Source organism: Sceloporus undulatus, chromosome 4, assembly GCF_019175285.1.
Source record: "Sceloporus undulatus isolate JIND9_A2432 ecotype Alabama chromosome 4, SceUnd_v1.1, whole genome shotgun sequence".
Lineage (NCBI taxonomy): Eukaryota > Metazoa > Chordata > Lepidosauria > Squamata > Phrynosomatidae > Sceloporus > Sceloporus undulatus.
In genome coordinates this window covers 167222246-167245585 of record NC_056525.1, presented here as the reverse complement: position 1 = coordinate 167245585, position 23340 = coordinate 167222246, and the positions used below count along the sequence as shown (strand labels likewise).

The 23340-nt window shown below is 41.2% G+C and overlaps 1 protein-coding gene across 1 annotated transcript in view; it reads left to right on the top strand.

The window, feature by feature from the left end:
• Positions 1 to 23340, top strand: part of LOC121928148 — a 448580-nt gene that overhangs the window by 42316 nt on the left and 382924 nt on the right. The gene's annotated exons all lie outside the window — the stretch shown is intronic.

Here is a 23340-nt window from a genome sequence, read left to right as displayed (position 1 = left end):
TCCTTCATAATAATAATAAATACATTTTATTTATCTCCCGCCTCTCCAGACAAATCGAGGCGGCTTACAATAAATGCATCTGAGGAAGTAGATGGGAACTAAAAGGAATGTGTAATTCAGTATTAGTATTTTATAGATTGTTTATCTGGACTGTATTGCATTATTTTAATGATGTAATCCCACTTCGATCCTTGGGAGAGGCGGGAAATATAAATAAAAATTATTATTATTACTAAATGCATCTGAGGAAGTAGACTAAAGTCTGAGAAAGCTCTTTCAGTTAGTCTCAAAGGGGCTACAAGATCTCTCTACGTACTAATTCCACAAATGAACACGGCTATATCTTTAAATCCATCTCTCCTCTTCAACCATGAATCCACCCAAACTCACTTCAGGACAACTGTGACTGCGTCGAGCTGTCTAAATAATAATAATAATAATAATACATTTTATGTCTATCCCGCTTCTTCAATAAGATTGAGGCAGCTTACATCAATGAAAACATATAACACAATAAAATAAATCCCATTATCCCCACTTCCTTAAAACTAATCCACATATAGTTACAATTCAGCAAACAATTATAAAATACAATTAAAATCACTCATTTAAAACCGTCATAACCGAGCAAGACATCTTGGGGCAGTCATTAGAACCGTCCATATCAGTGGGGCCGGGTCGATCAGTCAGGAAAGGCCTGTCGCAAGAAATCCGTCTTGACGGCCTTTGGACAGAACATTGACTAAATAAATGTTCATCCTTTTTTAATATTAATTTTTTTATTAAATTTTTAGATTAAAACGTATAAAAACTCCACATTCAATTCCAGTTGGTTAGTCAAGTAGAAAAATCAGTCTGTTATAGCCATTACCCAATATATTGACTACATTCCTATGCATTCATACAATCCTTCCATCTATCAATAAACATTTTATCTATCGTTCTCTTCCAATCTTCTCCTCCTCTTTCCAAGTTTCCTTGAAGGTTTTATTAGGGTTATTATTTAGCTGGTTTGTGATCCTATCCATTATTGATAGGTCCATTAATGTAGCTATCTGCTCTGTAACAGGTGGTGTCTTGTTATCTTTCCACCTTTTTGCATCTGTTATTCTTCCTGCAGTGGCCATGTAGAGCAATATTTTTCCGTATCTCTTCTCAAGTTGAGCATCTATTTCCATCAGCATATTTAGGAGATACAACTTGGGTGACAATGTGAAGCTGGTGTTTAATGTTTGTTCTATTTTTTTGTGTATGGTCTTCCAGAATTTCCTTGCCTTTCCACATTGCCACCTAAATGTTGATCCTTTCCATCCACTTACTTGTCTGTCTTTTTTAACATTTCAAATATTTTCCCATCCTCCCATTTCATGTTTATTTCACATACCTTTCTTAGTCCGTCCCCATCTTTAATGACACTTGAGGTCTCTTCCAATTGTATGATTCGATGATGTATTCTTTCCATCAATTCACCTTCAACCGTGGTCCTCCTCCATCTACATATCTGATTGACTATCCTACCCCACTGTCTTGCCCATCCATACGTTCTCCTGTCTACTTGGTTTTTGCTCACTCATATCCACCTAAAATCCACAAACCCCATCATGTTGCCCATTTCCCATTCACACGTCTATATATCGCATTATCTCCATCTGTTCATCACTGTAGAGTTTCCAAGTCTTATTATTTTCACCCCTTTTACATGTTCTCCTTTTACAAGTCTTACATGTGACATCTCCTATTACATCTGGTTTTACATGTTATTGCCTACCCACTATATTATATTTTATACTTTATATAATATATTTTATTATAATATACTTTATTATATTTAGCCCATCCATTTTACATTAACTTGTTCATCTCTTCCGAAGTATTCCCTACTCATCACCTTCATTCTATTTCTCTATCTTCTCATTCATCTTTACCTTAATTGCTTTCACCTACAGTGGTACCCCGGGATACGAATGCGCCGGGTTACGAATTTTTCGGGATACGAAAAAATCCCATAGGGATTTATTGCTTCGGCTTACGAAGGTTTCTTCGGGTTACGAAAAAACCGCGGCGCTATTTTCCGCCACCGGAGGGCAGCAGAGAGCTATTTTTCCATTAGCGCCTATGGGAATTCGGCTTACGAAGGTATTTCGGGTTACGAAATTAACCGCGGAACGAATTAATTTCGTAACCCGGGGTACCACTGTATTTCTATTTTGCTGTGTTGCCCAATCCCATCCACTGTCCATCCAATCCATCTGTAGGCTATCCATTTGTCCCTTAGGTTTCATCTGTCCATAGCCTATTTATCCATCTTATTTTACTCAGTTCCTGACATATTTTTATATAAAGACTTCAAAATGTAAGTTGGCTATGCATGCATTACTATGGCTGCTCGCAGAGACCAAATACTAGTGGAGCATTTGAACAAGAGAAATCATACAACAGCAGCAGCAGCATTCGTGAATGGCTTCCTAGACCATCTCTCCAGCTCCATCAGAAAAAAAAAGATTAAATGTTGCCTCTAAAATTGCTGAAAGCCTGACTCCACTCAAGGGAAAACATAGTCACAGAATCAAGACCCAGTCAACTATGTAAGGACAGTAGCATCAAGTGAAGTTAAAACTAGGGTTTACACACAGTCAAAGACACTCAGACAATTGTTATAAAGTTAATTGATCATAAATTTGCATACAAATAAAATCAACATTTCAAGGGGAAAAGTCACTTTTCAGAAATTTGGAAGCATATTTACCAGGAAAGAAAATGAAAAAAACAAACAAACAGTTTTTCAGATTTGTAGAGCATAGGAACATTAAACAATATAAAATATAACACAGGATTACTTAGCTGTCATTCTGCAGCCAGGATTTCAAAACAAATTAGGTTGTTTACATTTGCAGAATCCATGGACGGGCAAAGCTTACTGACAACAATTCTTGCTGCGTGGAAAATGCACTCACGAGAGATTTAAATGGCTGGATTACGAAGGGAAGAGAGCTTTTTGTTTAAGTATACTGGGAAGAAGTGAAATTGTCTCCCACCAGACAGGAGGATCATTAAACTTGTACTACTGCTCAGTCTGGTACAGCATATTCAATTTCACTTTGCACATGCAGTATTTGCTAGGACAAGTGTACAACATATAGAAATTTCAGCAATTTAATTGACTGCTCCTGGATCAGAAGTTACCGTTACAGAAATAACAGTTACTGAGAAAAGAGTTCTGCATTTTCTTTTCTGGTAAAACAGTCTGGTTGACCATAATACTTTTGTACTAAGCGTTTGAGTTTTCATGAGTTACAGCCAGACTGAGCATTTCAGTCTTCGACCATGATATCAAAAGCAGTTGCTTCCTTTTATCTTTTGAGGTTTCATACGCTCATCCTCTCTCAAGTCACCAATGAGTGTTTTGCTTTAAACACTGAAGTATATCCTGGATGACTGTGAGAAACAATGAGACCATTTGATAAGTTAGCAGCAAAAAACAATATGAAGTAACTTTTTAAAAAAATCAAGACTGTAATGCTCTAATCGGATTCTGGATCTTGTTCCATTCTAATGAAGAAAAGTTCATGGAGGCTTTCTCAACAACCAACAAAAATCAGATCTGCATTATCTGTAATATGAAAATAAAGGACCGCCTCTCCCCGTACAATCCGCCTCGCACCCTCAGAACATCTGGGCAGCAATTGCTGAAGGTGCCTGGGGCTAGGTTAGCTTCCACTTCGAGAAGGGCCTTTTCCACAGCTGCCCCAGCCCTTTGGAACACGCTGCCCACAGAGCTCCGCTCATCCACCACCCTGGCCCAATTTAGGAAGAACCTCAAAACCTTCCTATTCAAGCAGGCATTCCCCGATTAAATATCCTGTGGGCCTCCCTCCTCTTCCGTGGCCATGAGGTTGGGCTAAGGGGCTTTTATTGTTGTTTTTTAGACTGTTGTTATTGTTGTTTACATGTTTTTAACTTCTGTATTTTGTCTGCACTCGTTGCACCACTGTAAGCCGCCCTGATCTTTTGGAAGGGCGGGATACAAATAAAGATTTTATTATTATTTTATTTATTATATAGCATTATGCAAAATAAAATTCCATGTTGTGATCAAGTCCACATGCAGTTTTGTTTTCCTGGTTCATGTGTCCTGTTTCCTAAAACGAAAACATATTTCTATATAATCCATTGGAATCAAGAATCCCCCATAATTTGCAAAATTTAGGCTACCTAACTGAAGCTACATAAAATTTATTATTACTTCTCTGTAGAGTGCCACATCTTCCATTTCAAAATTTAGACTTCTCACTGGCTAGAAGACATTCATTCATTATTGTACACTAACCAATGCTAGTTGCCTCCCAGTATTCTTCTACCTCATATTACTATACGTACATATCAGTACTTTACCTTCCTGTCACTTTCTTAATCTAAAATGTTGCTGTACAGAACTTCCAGCTGCGATCTGGGCAGAAACTGGTGGTACTTGTTCTTGCTCTTGTTGTTGTGTGCAAGTTATTTCCAACTCTAAGGCGAATCTACAATAGGTTTTTCTTGCCAGGATTTGTTCAGAGGTGTTTATTTTTGCCTACCTCTGAGGTTGTATTCCAACACTCAAACCGCCATTATTTCCAGAAAACTATGACTAGCTAAGAAGTAATCTGTGCAATCTTCTAGCACTAGTTCTTAGAATGTTTATTTCATCATGAATAGTTGTGCTACTTGGATGCTCATAAACACTGCTTAAAGTGTGGCTTTAAAAGCTCAAATGCAATTGTTACTTTTAAGTCATTAATTTTGCACAATATCAATATCAATAAAGTCAGAAAAGTGTATTACTTGTTGGTAACGTGTTTGCTGCTGCTGTTGTTGTTGTTGTTGTTGTTGTGTGCTTTCAAATCATTTCCAACTTATGGCGACCCTAAGGCAAACCTATCACAGGGTTTTCTTGGCAAGATTTGTTCAGAGGGCATTTGCCCTTGCCTTCCTCTGAGGCTGAGAGCGTATGACTTGTCCAAGAGCACCCAGTGGGCTTCATGGCTAAACTGGGAATCAAATCTTGGTCTCCAGAGTCATACTCCAACCAGGGACGTAGCCAAGGGGGGGAGGTTCTTGAGGTCCAGACCCTCCCCTTCCATTAGAAAAATGAATGGTGTGTGCTGCTGCACCGTCGCACTCAAGCCCCATTATAATGGCGGCACTTAGTCTGGACCCCCCCTCCCTTCCTAAAATCCTAGCTATGTCCCTGCTCCAACACTCCAATCACTACACTACCCAGGCTCAACATGTTCCTAATATTTTACTTTAAAAAACACTTTAAAAATAAAAACATACCCTAACATTGCAATAATGATCCCTCAAAGCACATTTTGAAGTAAAAAAAGGTAATGTTATTCATTATTTAAAAATGGAGCATTTATTTATTTTTCTTAAAACAACTAAAAGTAATAGTGCTAGTCTGCGTTACCAAAGAGCTAATTAGTCATGTCAGTTCATACTGTAAGTAGTATGTATTATATTTATCCAGAATTCACTACAATACAATGGGCCTTGTGTTAGAAATATCCATTTACCATCTTGTAGGTTTATCACCAGCATTTTAGCAGAATCAGCTAGTTTTCAAAAATATCAATTCAATTTAAGTAACTAATAATTGGATATTTGGTTCTCATATGTCACCATTTTACTTATTTGCCGTTAATGAGGCAGTAAACATGGTCAATGTGCTTGACATCTGATGCCACTTTTGACTGGACCAACTAAGGTCCCAGGCACTGAAACAGAGAGAGAGAGGCAAACTTTCTAATTAAAGCAGATTGGCTTTGTGGTTTGTCTGAATAATGAGCACCAATTTTGGATTGACAGATTTTTTAAAAAATAAAATCAATTCAATCGATATTGTGGCGTTTATGTTTTTAGAAACCTGCCATTTCTTTGATGGCTTAGTGTGTCCTGTTGATGTTCAACCCTTATTGGACTGAGACAAAGTGAAACCAGATATAACTGAACTGAACACATTTTCTTTGCTTGCCTCTATCTTTTCTTTTCTGTCTTCTTCTGTTGCTTCCTCAAGTACTGTAATCTTTTAGATTGTAATCGGACAAGAATTCTATTTTAATCCTATCCAGCAAAGTGCAAGGTACATTGATTGGCATGGTATCTGTCCATCAGAAATACTTACTAAATAGCAGGGAAATGGATCAATGTATTCAGTGTAAAATGTATCATGATACTTACAGCATGTCAGTGCTAGTTTTAGAAGTCTACATGCAAAGGTAGGGATGCGGTGTTATACAAGTCAAATTCCTAATGTCTGGAGCCAGACCCTGCAACAAAAGAAATAATATGCAGCCATGTAGAATGTGGTCTCAAGGTGGAATCTCTCCAAACCTTCAAAATCTCAGTAATCATGATTACAACAAAATACTCCTAGTACTATTTTTTTTTAGGTTTGGGGAAAATTGGAGTGCTCTGATAGTTCTCTTGCATGCCAGTAGGCTCTGACATGTGTTCTCTCTCCTCCCTGCTCCTATTAATTTCTGATGGATGTGAAAAGCAGATGATGCTTCCAGTGGCATTGACCAGAGGAGCACATGGTGACAGAGGATGACAATGGTAGTGATAGCACCCACTAATGAGCAGCAGATATTCAACACAATAATGCCCTACAAAGATCACTGTTGCTTGGGCTGGATTGTACATTGTTTCTGCGGTTGTGGGAGACATTATATTATTCACTAGATCTGCAAATTAAGAGCACATGCTGTTGTGAAGCTATTTTGCATCCAGTAGAACATTAAAAATACAACACAAGATAAGACTTGAAAAATACTAAAACTAGCTATTTCATTCTTATTAGACTGCCCTTCAATATACAGTGGGCCCTTGGTACCTCCTTGTGTTTGGTTCCAGGCCCCCTTGTAGATACCAAACCTGTGGATGCTCAAGTCCCATTAAATACAATGGCATAGTAAAATGGTGTCCCTTATATAAAAGGGCAAAATCAAGGTTTGCTTTTTAGAATTTATATATTTTAAAAATATTTTCAAGCCATGGATGGTTGAATCCATGGATATGAAGGGATGACTGTACTCTTAGTAGACTGCTTTTGCATATTATACTTTTATATTTAATGACATAGTATTTCAAAAAGGCCCCAAAATTGGGCTTATGGGGAGAGAGAGTAATGCACAAATCTATTTAAATTTAATATATTTGTTAAAAGACAAATTCTTAAGCAACTAAAACCCATTTAATTGGTTAATGCTCCTAGTGTTTTTGTAACCCCAATGCTGCAGTTCTAGATATGTGTTGGATTAAGTTTGTTGAGCTCAGTATAGTTTGCTTCTGAATAACTATATGGATTAAGATTGGTTTTAAATCATTTGTGCAAAATTCACATGAAAAAGAGATAAGACAGTGCAGTTGAACTTTAGACATCTACTAGAAGTAAACATCAAGGCCCCTTTGACCTATTAATCAAAATTTATTTGCAGTGGAACTTATCTTTTGTGCTGCACATTAGAAAGCTTCAAGAAAAACTGCCAAACCTTCACGAAATGATTTGGGAGGGGAAATAATACAACATTACATGAGAGAAGAAAAATTTATCTGACAGGGTGATTGATTTTGAAGTTACTGATATGAAATGTCCAAGTGTGTCTCAGATGGGTTAGTGAATGAGTGCTAACATAATAAATTTGACACATATATTTTACTGTAGTTCACAGGTGAACAGTTTCTTCAGATATTGGGTATGTGGTATCTAAGGCAATGCTCTGTCACATTTAGACGCAAGATTATCTCCTCTAATGGATGCTGTTTTAATGAAAAACAATATTAAAATCTGAACAAGAAGAGAGGGAGGATGGAAGGACTATTTCATTTGTTAAAGTTTGTCTCAAAGTTCTCTTTCCACTCATCATAAGCACTTTCTTCTTCTACAGAAGTGGTACAGGATCACATATAATTTGTATATGTAGATATCCTATTATAAACTTCCATCCTAATAATACAGCTGGAGCAAAGAGCAAAGGCCATCTAGTTCAATCTCCTGCCATGCAGGAATACAAGCTAAAACACTTGTGCAAGATAGCCATTCAATCTCTGTTTAAAAACTTCTGGGAAGGAGAGGCAATCTGTTCCACTGTCAAATAGGTATTGCCATAAGGTAGTTCTCCCTATGTTCATGCGGAATCTCTTTCTTGTTATTACTCTAGAGTAGCTGAAAACAAGCTTGCTCCATCTTCTATATGGCTTCCCCTCGCATATTTACAGATGGCTATCATGTCACTTCTCTTCTTCAAGCTAAATATACCAAGCTCCCTAAGCTGTTCCTCATAGGGCTTGGTTTCTAGACATTTTATCATCTCAGTCATTCTCCCCTGGGCATGTTCCAGTCTGTCAATATCTTTCTTAAAGTGTGGTGTGAAGAACTGGACAGCATTCTGTCTGTGCCTTGTAGTTGCCTGTTCACTTCATAGAATCACAGAATCATAGAGTTGGAAAAGTCCACAAGGGCCATCCAGTCCAACCCCCTGCCATGCAGAAATACACAATGAAAGCACCCCCGACAGATGGCCATCCAACCTCTGGGTAAAAACCTCCAAAGACTCTACCACACTCCGAGGGAGTGTGTTCCACTGCCAAACAGCTCTACTGTCAGGAAGTTCTTCCTAATGTTGAGGTGGAATCTCCTTTCCTGTAGTTTGAATCCATTGTTCTAGGTCCTGTTCTCTGGAGCTACAGAAAACAAGCCTGCTCCATCCTCAATATGATTCCCCTTCAAATATTTAAACAGGGCTATTATAGTACCTCTGAAAATTCTCTTCTCTAGACTAAACACCCATTTCCCTAAGCCTCTCCTCATAGGCCATGGTTTCTAGACCCCTCACCATTTTGATAACCCTCTTCTGGACATGCTCCAACTTCTCAGTATCCCTAGTCTTATTTTTTTGACAACAGTCAAGATTCTGATCAATTTTTGATCCTCAGTACAGGAATTATGAATTATAACACTAGTAGAATCAAATACATGTGGCTGCTAGTGTAAAAAAAGTGCAACCAGTGTAAAAAATATCATAAAAGTAGTTCAAAGAGGGAAAGAGTATTAAAAAAGAAAGTATGTCAGGACAATGGGTTGACAAGTCCATCATGTGCTCTGCATATGAACTACATGTGATAGTTCTGGGATAAAATACTAATACAATATATATGTTAGTTGAATCTGATATTTCAAAGGGGATTACATTAAACTGCTTAAAATCTTTATCATTCCAATTCTATCATTCCAATATCCTAGCAAACATTCATGTCTATGCAGTTTTGTTGTTGTATACCTTGAAGTTATTTCTGACTTATGGTTAGCCTATCACAGTTTTTTATATATAATATTTGTTCAGAGGAGGTTTGCCATTACCATCCCCTGAGGCTGAGAGTGTGAGACTTACCCAAGGTCACCCACTGGGTTTCCATGGCTGAGTTTTTCAAATTATACCATTTGATCCTTTTGTCTACTACCCTCTCCCAATGGTAGGGCCAACCTTGATTAGGAGCACTAAAATATTTGGTGGGCCAGAGGTTTCCTAATAGTTTCCTAGGGTAAAATGGCTTAATTAAGTGAGATGAAAGAAGCAAGCACAAACTCTATAACCGGCCCATATCTTTCGGCCTGCGAGGGAGTGAACAAGCAGGCCCAGCTCCATCAGGGCTAGCCTGAAGAAAGAGCGCTCTCCCTCCAGTCCATCTGCCTTGGTCCAGGCCTCAGAGGGAGAGAAGAACCACTGGACCTCATCCCCTTTCCTGCCACCATTCCCTTCTCCTTTTGTGTCGTGTCTTTTAGATTGTAAGCCTGAGGGCAGGGAACCGTCTAATTAAAAATAATAATTGTAAGCCGCTCTGATAGCCTTTAGGGGTGAAGGGTGGGGTATAAATACCATAAATAAATAAATAATAAAATCCATAGTAACCATATCTTTTGAACAGAGATTGGAATATACATTTTTTTCAGCCACAACTTCCTAAACACTTGAACCAGCAGTACTGACTATTACAAACAATAATTTCTCAATGTTTTGATCCTTAAGGGAGAAAACAATAACTTATGTGAGTTTGTCACACCATCCCTTCATGGTCAACAAAAGAGTTTCTGTTTTTTAATGAAAAATTCCTTTTTGCTTCCAGACAGCGCTTGTGGTATCTGTAAAGCAAGCACGACTCTTCCACATAACTCCTGCAGAGCCAGAGTTTAGGATTATTCGACACTTTTTTCCTATGATGTTTCTTAGTATTACTATACTAAGGAAAGCACCGAGACTGGATAATCATGTTGCCTAGTTCTTTAATATGTTCTGCTTTCATATGTTGCTTTTTGAGTATGTGCCTGCAAATATCTTTGAGAAGCCATTAATTGCAGACAGCTGATTGCATTAAATTCCTTATAAAAATCTGGATGTTACTAGAGCATATGCCTAAATACCCTAAAGGGACTAGATCCCATCTGATCTTGGAAGCTACTCAAGGTCAGCCATGGTTAGTACTGAGATGGGAGACTACCAAAGAGTACCAGCTGCTGGTGGTTATATTTTAGAGGAGGCAATGGAAAACCATCTCTGTGTAGTCCTTGTCTAAGAGAACACTATGAAATCTATAGGGTGACATAAGTCAACAGGTGACTTGAAGGCACATATACACTAGTGCATCCTTTTGCTATGGGTGCTAATCCGAGAACATTAGTTCTAAGTTTGTTCTTCTAGGTAGCACAGTAGAAGCACTCTCTTTGAGTTCTTGTATTAGATTACCCCTCCACCATGGTTTTTGTCTCTAGAGTTGTTTGCATATGACGCATGTGCTGACTCAATGCACTATATAACATGGATAACTAGAAGAGCTTTAGTTTTGAGTCCTGGGTGTTTACTACAACAGTAGTTATATCATGTCTTCATTCTTCATCTCTTCAAATTACAGTTATTAGGAAGTAGGATTTCTTTTATTTGACTATATATTTTGGTAGGCCCTACTGAAATCTTACTTACTTACTTGCTAATTAGTTTACTTGCTGTTCACCGCTATGATCTTTGGAATAGCGGTATATAAATAAAACAAATTATTATTATTATTATTATTATTATTATTATTATTATGCAGGCTCTGAAATATTAGAAGACAGATTGTACTCCCTGGGTTGTTGGGATGCCAATAATCAAGGGCTTTCTCCCATCATATTGTCTGCCAAAGCAGAACCAGAGTGAGAGTGTGGGTTCTTGCCACCAAATATTTTAGTCATATGTTTTTATTACAGTACATTGACAGCATGCATGGTATAATATTTTTTCCTTTAAGAGAGTGATATAGCATAGGTTTGTGTTCCTGGCTATACTAGCAATTTTACTTGTATAAACCGCTGCTATAATTCTTGTATACCAATTCTTGTAAGTCGCCTTGATACTTTTGAAGAGGAGGGATAAAAATAAATATCATCATCATCATCATCATCATCATCATCATCATCATCATCATCATCCAAGGCTTCACACATGAAAACTGGGCCTGGTATGGCCAAGTAACACCAGGGTGGGTATAGTCAAAATGGTAGAAATCAGTAATGAAGAGGAACACACAAGCTAGGAAAGCCTGCAACAGTTTGCTTTGACCAGAGTCTATATGGGAAGGCAATATTCCCCTTCACCTCCCTATTAATTGAGTGTAAACTATTTTGTGCTCTGAACAGCAATTGAAGTAAGCTAAGGATAAAGAGGGAAAGTGGGAGGAGGAGAGTAAAATTGGGACATTTTTTAAAAGCAGCTGAAAAAATGGGATGACAGAGGATTAATTGGAACTGTCCCTGCCAAATTGAAACAGTTGGTGGGTATGTTCTTGCTGGTGTTGTTGATATAATAATAATAATAATAATAATAATAAGTTTTATTTATAGACCGCTATTCCGCGATGATCATAGCGGTGTACAGTAAAAATTGTAATACAAAATACAGTTAAAGGAGGGAGAAGTCTCGTTCTTCAGGCAGTCCCTGATGTTGCTGGGTCTGCCTGATAGCACCCTCTGAGGCCAAGATGACAGTTGAGGAAGGAGGGGCCTCTTCCTTCAGGCAGTCCCTGATGTTGCTGGGTCTGCCTGATGGCTCCCTCTGAGGCCGAGATGACAGTTGAGGAGGGAGGGGTCTTCCTTCAGGCAGTCCCTGATGTGCTGGGTCTGCCGGAACGCCCCTCTGAGGCCGAGAGACAGTTGAGGAGGGAGGGGCCTCTTCCTTCAGGCAATCCCTGAGTTGTGGGTCTGCCTGATGGCTCCCCTGAGGCCGAGATGACATTGAGGAGGGAGGGGCCTCTTCCTTCAGGCAGCCCTGATGTTGCTGGGTCTGCCTGATGCACCCCCTGAGGCCGAGATGACAGTTGAGGAGGGAGGGGCCCTTCCTTCAGGCATCCCTGATGTTGTGGGTCTGCCTGAGGCTCCCTGGAGGCCGAGATGACAGTGAGGAGGAGGGGCCTCTCCTTCAGGCAGCCCGAGTTTTGGTCGCTGATGGCACCCTCTGAGGCCGAGAGACATTTGAGGAGGGAGGCCCTCTTCCTTCAGGCATCCCATGATGTTGCGGGTCTGCCTGATGGTCTCCATCTGAGGCCGAATGACAGTTGAGGAGGGAGGGGCCTCTTTCAGGCAGTCCATGATGTTGCTGGGTCTGCCTGAAGGCACCCCTGAGGCCGAGATGACAGTTGAGGAAGGAGGGGCCTCTTCCTTCAGGCAGTCCCTGATGTTGTGGGTCTCGATGGCTCCCTAGAGCCGAGATGACAGTTGAGGAGGAGGGGCCTCTTCCTTCAGGCAGTCCCTGATTGCGGTCTGCCTGAAGCTCCCTCTGAGCCGAGATGACAGTTGAGAGGGAGGGGCCTCTCTTCAGGCAGTCCCGAGTTGCTGGGTCTGCCTGAAGCCCCTTGAGGCCGAGATGACATTGAGAGGAGGGCCTCTTCTTCAGAGCAGTCCCATGTTGCGGGTCTGCCTGATGGCTCCCTCTGAGGCCGAGATGACAGTGAGAGGGAGGGCCTCTTCTTCAGGCAGTCCCTGATGTTGGGGTCTGCCTGATAGCACCCCTCTGAGGCCGAGATGAACAGTTAGGAGGGAGGGCCCTTCCTCAGGCAGTCCCTGATTGCTGGGTCTGCCGATGGCTCCCTCTGAGGCCGAATGACAGTTGAGGAGGGAGGGGCCTCTTCTGTCAGGCAGTCCATGTGTCTGGGTCTTCCTGATGCCACTCGAGGCCAGATGACAGTTGAGGAGGGAGGGGCCTCTCCTTCAGGCAGTCCCTGATGTTCTGGGTCTGCCTGATGGCTCCCTCGAGGCCGAGATGACAGTGAGGAGGAGGGGCCTCTTCCTTCAGGCAGTCCATGATTTGCTGGTCGGCCTGATGGCACCCTCTGAGGCCAGATGACAGTTGAGGAGGGAGGGGCCTCTTCCTTCAGGCAGCCCTGATGTTGCTGGTCTGCCTGATGGCCCCTCTGAGGCCGAGATGACAGTTGAGGAGGGAGGGCCTCTTCCTTCAGGCAGTCCCTGAGTTGCGGGTCTCCTGAAGGCTCCCTCTGACCCGAGATGACAGTTGAGAAGGAGGGGCCTCTCCTTCAGGCATCCCTAGTTGCGGGGTCTGCCTGAATGGCCCCCTGAGGCGAGATTGACAGTTGAGGAGGGAGGGGCCTCTTCCTTCAGGCAGTCCCTGATGTTGCTGGGTCTGCCTGATCGCTCCCTCTCAGGCCAAGTCGTCCCTCTCTGTCTTTTATCCCCCACATCCAGGCCACAGCCAAAGCCTGTAGATTCTTTCTCTACAACATTGCCAAAATCCGTCCATTTCTCTCGACTTCTACTGCCAAGAATCTGGTCCACGCTCTCGTAGTCTCCCGACTAGATTACTGCAACCTCCTTCTGGCAGGGCTTTCTCGCTCTCTCATCTTCGTCCCTTAATTTCTGTTCAGCATTCAGCAGCACACATTACATCCACTCGCCGCTTTGACCATGTTTCTCCTTTATTATCATCCCTTCACTGGCTCCCCTTACCCTTCTGTATTCAGTATAAGCTTCTGTTGTTGACCTTTAAAGCCCTGCATGGGCTGGCCCCTCTTTATTTATCTGAACTTCTTTCTCTATACATTCCCACCCATACCCTCTGTTCTAGTAGTCAAGGTCTGCTGTCCCAGCCTAGGATCTCCACTGCCCCGTCCTGGATTTGTCCCTTCTTACTTGCTGCCCCTCACTCCTGGAACCTCCTTCCCCCATGAACATGGCTCATCACTTCTTTGACCACTTTTAAATCTGAGTTGAAGACTATCCTGTTCAGGGAAGCGTTCCCAGGAACTGTGGGCCTATACAGACAGGCCAAAATAAAGCTGCTTCGAGTCACTTTGGAGGTATGCTATTTAAATGATGCATGCATCCTAAGAAGCTGGAAGCTGCGCCAAAGCCACAGCGTTGGCTCAGCTTCTGGACTCTTAAGATGCATGTGTCATTTAAACAGCATACCTCCAAAGTGACCCGAAGCAGCTTTATTTTGGCCTGTCTGTAAGGGCCCTATGTGATTATCTATCTGTTTTTTGATTGGATAGTTGATGTTGATGTTTTTAATTGTTGCCGGCTTATTTTAACCAATTCTATATTATATTATTACCAATTGTTTATACGTATTTTGTAGATTGTATGTCATTGGCAGGTTTCATTTTTATTGATTTGATCATTTGTATGTACTGCGCTGTGCACATTTACAGCTCTATAAAAATAAACTATAATAATAATAATAATAATAATAATAATAATAATAATAATAATAATAAGTCCCTCTATTTTTGTGGGGGATCCATTTTGGACCCTCCCCCATGTGAAAATGGAAATTCGGACATATTCAAGACCCATTGGTTTGAATGGCCGCGCACTCCTGTGTGCAGATCTGCGTGTGCTCTATGGGTGCGCACACCATTTTAACCCTTCCCATTTGCTGGTCCACAAAGGACTGAGACAACGGACTTGAAGTTCTCAAAAATGGAGGGAGGACTCTGTGTGTGTGTGTGTGTGTGTGTGTATGAAAGAAGCAATAGAAATATAAGGAGAAAAACAGTATGTGTGTATACACACACACACACACATATACATACACATACTGTTTTTCTCCTTATATTGCTATTGCTTCTTTTATTGTCCTCATATTGTTATATTGTGTTTATAGTTACCATGTACTGTGATATCATAGACTGATTTGCTTATGTTGTGTGCTGCTTTCGAAACCAAGTTGCAAAGAAAGATGATGTACACATTCTAAATCATATCTTCACCATTTAACCTGATGGTTTATGGCCAGCATAGCCAATTGCACCATTAACAAGGCAGCACAAGGAAGGCATCAAAGAATTTATGGCATCTGCCTCTTTTATTCAATCTGCTGTAGATGGACTTCTAGAAAAGAAAGGTTTACTTTTTCTTTCAGCAAAGATGGAGAACATATGGCCTTAAACTCCCATCATCCCTCTGCATCAGTTGTTTTGGATAGAACTAATGGGAGAAACCAGAAGACGACTAAGAATGGGGAGGGCAGCTATGAAAGAACTAGAAAAGATCCTAAGGAGTAAAGATATACAACTAAGCACTGAAGTTAGAATCGTATAGGCCATTGTATTCCCCATAACCATGCATGGTTGTGAGAGCTGGACAATGAAGAAAGCAGATAAGAAGAAAATCAATGCATTTGAGATGTGGTGCTGGAGAAGAGTGCTGATGATACCATGGACAGCCAAAGAGACAAACAAATGAGTCCTTGAACAGAACAAACCTGAACCATCCCTGGAAGCCAAGATGACCAAATTCAGGCTGTCCTTTGTTGGCCATATCATGAGAAGGCACGACTCATTTAGAAAAGACAATAATGCTAGGAAAGATAGAGGGAAATAAGAAAAGAGGAAGGCCACATGGTAGATGGACAGACTCATGAGCATGAATCTGTAGGACTTGAACAAAGCAGTGGAGAACAGTGGGTCTTGGAGATGTCTCGTCCACAGGGTCACCATGAATTGGGCTCAACTTGAGGGCAGTTAACAAAAAATGGGAGCTGCAGTCCAACAACACCTGGAGGACCACTTATTCCTCACTTATGTACTATGATTTGAGGAAGGCAGTTCTACCAAACTGTCTCTTTTCTTGATCTGTAGAAATTTCCTTACCTGAGGTTGATGTACATTTGTCTATGAATTGTCATTCTTAAGGAATATCTTGTCAGGAACTGAGATTTTATTTCCTGGGACAAAATATATGGGAACTCCATCTATAAAACATCTTCTATTCAGGGATCCTGAAACTAATTTTAAGTTGATGGAGGCTCAACATTGGCAAAACATTATTAGTCCTGCCTACTTACAGGTGTGTTTTTACAAAACAAACACAGAATACATTGCGCTGAAAGCCTTCTCAGCATCATCACCATAAGAATCGAATAATTATGTGACTACCATGAAAGCCAAGGCAAATTAATAAATGAAATATTACAAAACTGAGTAAATAAAAAAATGTATACATACAATTAATCTATCAAGCAAAGGGAAAAGTATGTTAAGAATCCATTAAGTGAATGTAAAGGTACCTGCAAAGTTTACTAACACACCCATTAGTCCACTCCACTATTTCAAAAGCAAAATCTGTGTCAGATACCATGAAGATACTTTCAAAAGAAAAAGAAAATATGTACAGCCAGCCCTCGAAATCCATGGATTCTTTATCCACAGATTCAAGCATCCATGGCTTGAAATTATTTTAAAATAATATAAATGCCAAAAGCAAACCTTGATTTTTTCCATTGTATATAAGGGATACAATTCACTACATCCTTGTATTTAACTGGATTTGAACATCCACCGATTTTGGTATCCACAGGGGATCCTGGAACCAAATCCTAGTGGATACCAAGGGCCCACTGTATCTACTAAGCAAGAGGTATCTGGATGGAAAATCTGGAGTTAGGGTTATTCAGTAAAGTGGTCAAATTTGGGGATAAAATAAATTATGTAGGATAGTGAGAAAAGAAAGACATTATAGTTTCAAAAGGATCTCAGGCTTTAAATTATAATAATTTAAGATAATAGATTTCAAAATTCAGAGACAGAGTCATGTTATAGCTGAAGCATACTACCCCCTTTGTGCCAGCTTGGGAGTGGCATCTGAGCACAGCATTTAGACCCCACACACTCTCATGCCACCAGGAAACCGCATGGCTGATCGCACATACGCTGGCTTCATGATGTTTCGGTGGTGTGGCGTTTACATGCGCTGCACGCAAAAGTGCTGAAAAGTCACCACCATGTGGAAAGGGAGGTTTTTTTCTGCTCCATATAAGAGCTGACTTTTTCAGCTCCTATTTGGGGCAGAGACTAGCTGGATTGGGGCTGTGGTTGGCGGAGCCCCAATCCAGTACTCATGCCACCCCTTAAGGGCCATCTGTTTTGGCTATTAGTCTGGAAAATATCAGCATACAAAGGGATTTGAGACTAACTGTGCGAAAGAAGTTGTAGCATTAAGCTTTTATAGACTTGGTCTGCTTCCTCATATGTATGAAGTGAACCCATACATGCACGGAATGCATAGTTTATACTATGCATTTGAAGAAGTAGACTAAGTATACGAAAGCTTGTGCTACAACTTCTTTCACAAAGTTAGGCCTGAAAGAGACAGGCAGATGGGGGCAGCTTCCGGCTGCTCTGGGGGAATGGCGTTTACACAAGGCATACCCTCAGAGCCCAGAGGCCCAGTGGCTACCTAAGGTGGCCCAAAACTGGCCCCAGAAGGAGTGGATCTTTTCCACTCCTTTTGGGACCATGGCAGAAGGTGCCCTTGGGGCATGTGATCACCGTGCCCCAGGGTGATTAGGCTGGGAGTGGTATCTGGCTGCTCCTTCCTGCCCATCTGCTTTGCCCCATAGTCTCAAAGGTGCTACAAGATCCTTTTGTATACTGGGTTTTAAAATAGTAATTAAAACCAGTGCAAATGTAAATAAATGCTAAATATGAACAATTAAACAAATCAAGTGATGCATATTGTGGCAAAAAAGAAAATTCCAGTTTCATATATATACTGATGAGATGTGATCTGGCAGCAATTGACCAAAGGGGTCTGGGGGTTATGGTTGTTATATCTGTGAAAATGTCAACCTAGTGTGTGTCTTTGTTGTTATGTGCCTTGCAATAGATTCTGACTTATGGTGACCCCCATCCTAGGGTTTTCATGGTAATATTTATTCAGAAGAGATTGCCTTCCTCTAAGGCTGAGAGTATTGTGACTTGCCTGAGCTATCCCAGTGGTTTCCATGGCTGAGCAGAGATTTGAACTCTGTTCTCCTGCTGGTTTCAATGTGTTGTTGTTGTTGTTGTTGTTGTTTCAGGCAAAATCCAAATTGGGCATATTTAGAAAAGAAATAAAAAATAAAACATCCAAAATCATGGAGTTGTTGTTGTGTACCTTCAAATCATTTTATGGCAACCCTAAGGCAAATGTAACTGGATTTTCTTGGCAGGATTTGTTCAGAGGGGGGTTGCCTTTGCCTTCTTCTCTGGCTGAGAGACTGTGACTTACCCAGGTTGACCCAGTGTGTTTCTGTGGCTGAGCAGGGATTTAAAGCCTGAGTTCCCAGAGCCCAAGTGCAATACTCAAGCCACTGTATCATGCTGACTCTCCCATATTACCTTTATACAAATCCATGGTGCAACCACATCTGTAATACTGTGTACAGTTGTGGTCACTGCACTTGAAAGGGATATTGAAGAGATGGAAAAGGTGCAGAAAAGGATGACCAAAATGACTAAAGGACTGGAGCATCTCACCTATGAAGACATATTACAATGTTTGTAATATGCCTTAAAAGAAGGCAAGTAAGACATGACACAGATACATAATAATTCTGCATTTAGGATTTTACTGTTAGAAACATGTCTCAGTAAAAAATTGCTTCTTCGTTGATTGCCTCACTATGACAACAGAACCAAATATTAATTTTAATTTTTAGTGAGACTAAGGGCTTATGCATAATATATTAAAGTACAGTGCAGTCCTTCTGCCACTATTGTGCACAACAAGGTCCCTTGGAGAGCTGCCTTGGAGGATGGTAGACTCTGCCTCATTGGAGATTTCTAAGCTAAGATTGGATGACCATTTCTCAGCAGTGATTCTCAGGCAGAGGATAGACTAAATAACTCTTAAAATCTATTCAGACTGTATGATTCTATGACTCAGATATGAGCCATCAATATCCCAAAGTCCTAAAGTGATGAGAGAAACTAGCTTGAGAGCACATGTAAAATGTAATTTTTTAAAAACAGAAAGATACTTTGTGGATGTTACTCACTCAAGGATGACTCTGAGTTACAATGCTGTAGATGTTTCCTTTCCAGATCTTTCTCTTGCACACAGAATAAACATGATTTACGGCAAGCTCCCTTGCCTCTCTCTTACTCCAGGAGGTAAGCCTACCTTTGGTTCAGTGAAACAGTTAATTGGTGTATGTGTTTCAAAGGATCAATGAGAGCAGGACAGTCATTCTATTCCTGTGACTGGAATCTATTTTATCCATATGTTATAGTTCAGTCATTGTTATGAGCCCCTCCTCTCCGATTCTGGGGTACATGTTTCTATTTTTTGTGAGCTAGACTTCCAAAATATGGACAATCCATAAAGATTATGAGTAGTTGGGATTTTTGCAACTGCTGTTCTCTGAGTCTGTACTATAGTGGATAGTTGTATCATTTTTCATCATTACACACCATTAACTTCAATGTATTACAGTATTTAGCTCAGTTGTGTTAACCATTAAGTGCTTGCAGAATGGGGACCTTTCTGCTTTATTTTGCCTTCAGCTCTCAGAAAAGATTTTACTGCACAATCCTGTCTATGTCTATTCAAAAGTAAATCCTATTGAATTCTTTGGTCCTTATTTCCAGGTAAGTAGATACACGATTAATAATGTAGTCCTACATGTGTTTATTCAAAGTAAACTATCATAAATTGACTTACAACAGCCTTATTTTTTAAACCTCCATTTGCAAAAACAAGATCTAAGATCCAGGAATATTTTCCATCTAGCAAGACAATTATGTATTCTTTAGGAAATGATGAGAGTTCTGGTGAAGCTATCCTAACAACAAAATGAAATAAGATAATAACTTAATGGGCTGCCATAGGCAGCATGGCCATTTTCCTTCCTTGATAATTATGTAGCAATGACCATTGTTTTCTGCCAAGGTTCAGATATTTGCCACATTATTTGCACTGAAGTGCACTGCTGTTTTAAATTTACATTTTAGAACTTCACAGTGGGGTCTTCCAGATGGGGTAAATTTGCTACTGTATTTTTCAATTTTCTAAAAAAATTAAAATTAAAAAATCTAAATTACATTTTGGTAAGCATGAGGTATTTGGGGCTATTTCCCTTCCTTTTCCACATCATTCCAAAATATTTTATATTCCTGCCTATGCTCATCAGATAGTGCACGTGCACCCAAAAACACTGGGATTGTTGCTGCTGGCTGTTCTTGAGTTGGTTCCGACTCATGGCGATCCTGTGGATGAGACATCTCCAAGAATCTCTATCCTCCACTGCCTTGCCCAGATCCTGCAAGCCCTTGCTCATAACCCTGACAAATTTTCTGTGTTTCCTCCTGCCTCTTTAGATGAACTCTCTACACTTCTGAACTCTTCCAAACCTGCAACCTGTCCTCTTGATCCAATTCCTACTCCTCTTCTAATCTCTATAGCTCCCTCCTTTCTGCCCTCGCTTCTCCATATCTTCAATCTCTCTCTCTCTACAGGCTCCTTCCCCTCGGACTTCAAACATGCTCTCATTTCCCCAATTCTGAAAAAACCTTCTCTTGACCCCTCCTCCTTGTCTAGCTATCGTCCGATTTCTCTTCTTCCCTTTCTTTCTAAGGTTTTGGAACGGGTTGTCTATTCGCGCTGTCTTGAGTTTCTTGAAGCCAATTCCATTCTCGATCCCTTTCAGTCTGGCTTCCGCCCAAGGCATTCTACAGAGACAGCTCTCACCAAGATCTCGAATGACCTTTTACAGGCCAAGGCTAATGGCCTTTACTCTGTTCTCATTCTTCTTGATCTGTCTGCTGCCTTTGACACCGTTGATCACTGTCTTCTAGTTGATATACTCTCTGACCTTGGGTTCTCAGACTCTGTTCTCAACTGGTTTAGATCTTACTTGTCTGGCAGATCTTTTGCAGTGGTTGCAGGAGGTCAGACTTCATCTCCTGTTCCCTTATCTGTTGGAGTTCCCCAGGGCTCTGTTCTGGGTCCCCTTCTGTTTTCTCTCTACACACTGTCCTTAGGAAAACTCATCAGCTCTTTTGGTTTTTCATACCATCTGTATGCCGATGACACCCAGCTGTATCTTTCCGCCCCTGACCTTTCTCCAAGGCTTGAACAGCAAGTTTCGTCCTGCCTCACAGCTGTCTCGCAGTGGATGTGCCATCGGCGTTTGAAGCTCAACATGTCCAAGACGGAGCTTCTTGTCTTTCCTCCTAAGCCCACCCTTCAACACTCCTTTTCTGTTTCTGTGGACAACATTTCTATTCAACCAGTCCAGCAAGCCCGCAGTCTTGGTTTTATCTTTGACTCTTCTCTGTCGTGTATCCCTCAGATCCAGACCACAGCCAAGGCTTGCAGACTCTTTTTGTACAATATTGCCAAAATCCGACCATATCTCTCCGCCTCTACTGCCAAGATCCTGGTCCATGCCCTAGTGGTCTCACGACTTGATTACTGTAATGTCCTCCTGGCTGGGCTTCCTCTTTCTCACCTCCGTCCTTTAATCTCTGTTCAGCATTCAGCTGCACGCATTATCACTTCCACCCACCGCTCTGACCACATCTCTCCTGTGTTGGCATCCCTTCACTGGCTCCCCCTCCCTTTCCGCATTCAGTATAAGCTCCTGCTGTCCACGTTTAAAGCCCTCCATGGACTGGCCCCTCCCTACTTATCAGACCTTCTTTTTCCTCACCTTTCCACTCGGGCCCTCCGTTCTGGTAGTCAAGGTCTGCTGTCTCAGCCCAGGATTTCCTCTGCCCCATCCCGGATTCGCCCCTTTTCACTCGCTGCCCCTCACTCCTGGAACCTTCTTCCCCCACGAGCAAGAGCCATCACTTCTTTAACCAGCTTCAAAACGGAGTTGAAAACCATCCTGTTCAGAGAAGCCTTCCCAGGCATTGCATAATTGTTGCTTACTATTTGATGTTCTTGTGGTGCCTGTTTATTGAACTATTTCCTGTGTTGCTATGTACTGTATATGCATTATCCTACTTGAGAGTATGTATTTTCCCTGGAAAATGATTAACCATCCATTATGAAGCCTCGCCCTCCCTCCAGTCCATCTCCCTTGGTCCAGGCCTTGGAGGTAGAGAGGAACTGCTGGACCTCTTACCCTTTCCCTCCACCACCCCCTTCTCCTTCTGTGTCTTGTCTTTTTAGATTGTAAGCCCGAGGGCAGGGAATCGTCTAACTAAAAGATTGTATGTACAGCGCTGTGTAAATTTACAGCGCTTCATAAATAAAGGTTAATAATAATAATAACCCCCCTGACAGGGATGTAGCCGGGGGGGGGGCTTGGGGTCCAGACCCCCCTCCATTAGATAAAATGAATGGTGTGTGCTGCCGTGCCGCCTCACCCAAGCCCCATTATAATGGTGGCACTTAGTCTGGACCCCCCTTCCCAAAATCCTGGCTACGTCTCTGCCCCTGATTGAGTCTATCCATCTGGTTTGTGGTCTTCCTCTCTTTCTTCTACCCTCTACCTTTCCTAGGATTATTGTTTTTTCTAGTGATCCTTGCCTTCTCATTATGTAGCAAAAGTATGATAGTCTCAACTGGATCATCTTTGCTTCCAAGGAGCGCCCTGGTCTGATCTGTTCAAGAACCCATTTGTTTGTCTTCTTGGCTGACCATGGTATCCTAAGTACTTGTCTCCAGCACCATATTTCAAATGAGTTGATTTTCTTTCTGTCTCCTTCCTTCACTGTCCAGCTCTTGCATCTGTACATGGTAATTGGGAATACAATGGTCTGAACGATTCTGACTTCAGTGCTCAGTTGTATGTTTTCACTCTTCAGTATCTTTTCCATTTGTTTCATAGCTGCCCTTCCCATTCCTAGTTTTTTCCTATTTCTTGACTGTAGTCTCTCTTCTGGTCAGTGTTTGATCCTAGATATGGGAATTTTTAACTGTTTCAATTTCCTCGTTGTCTAGATTGAAGTTGTGTATTTCTTCTGTGGCCGTTATTTTGTTATTCAGACCTGCCTTGGCACATATATCTTTGACCTTCCTTATTAATTTCCTATTTCTGAATG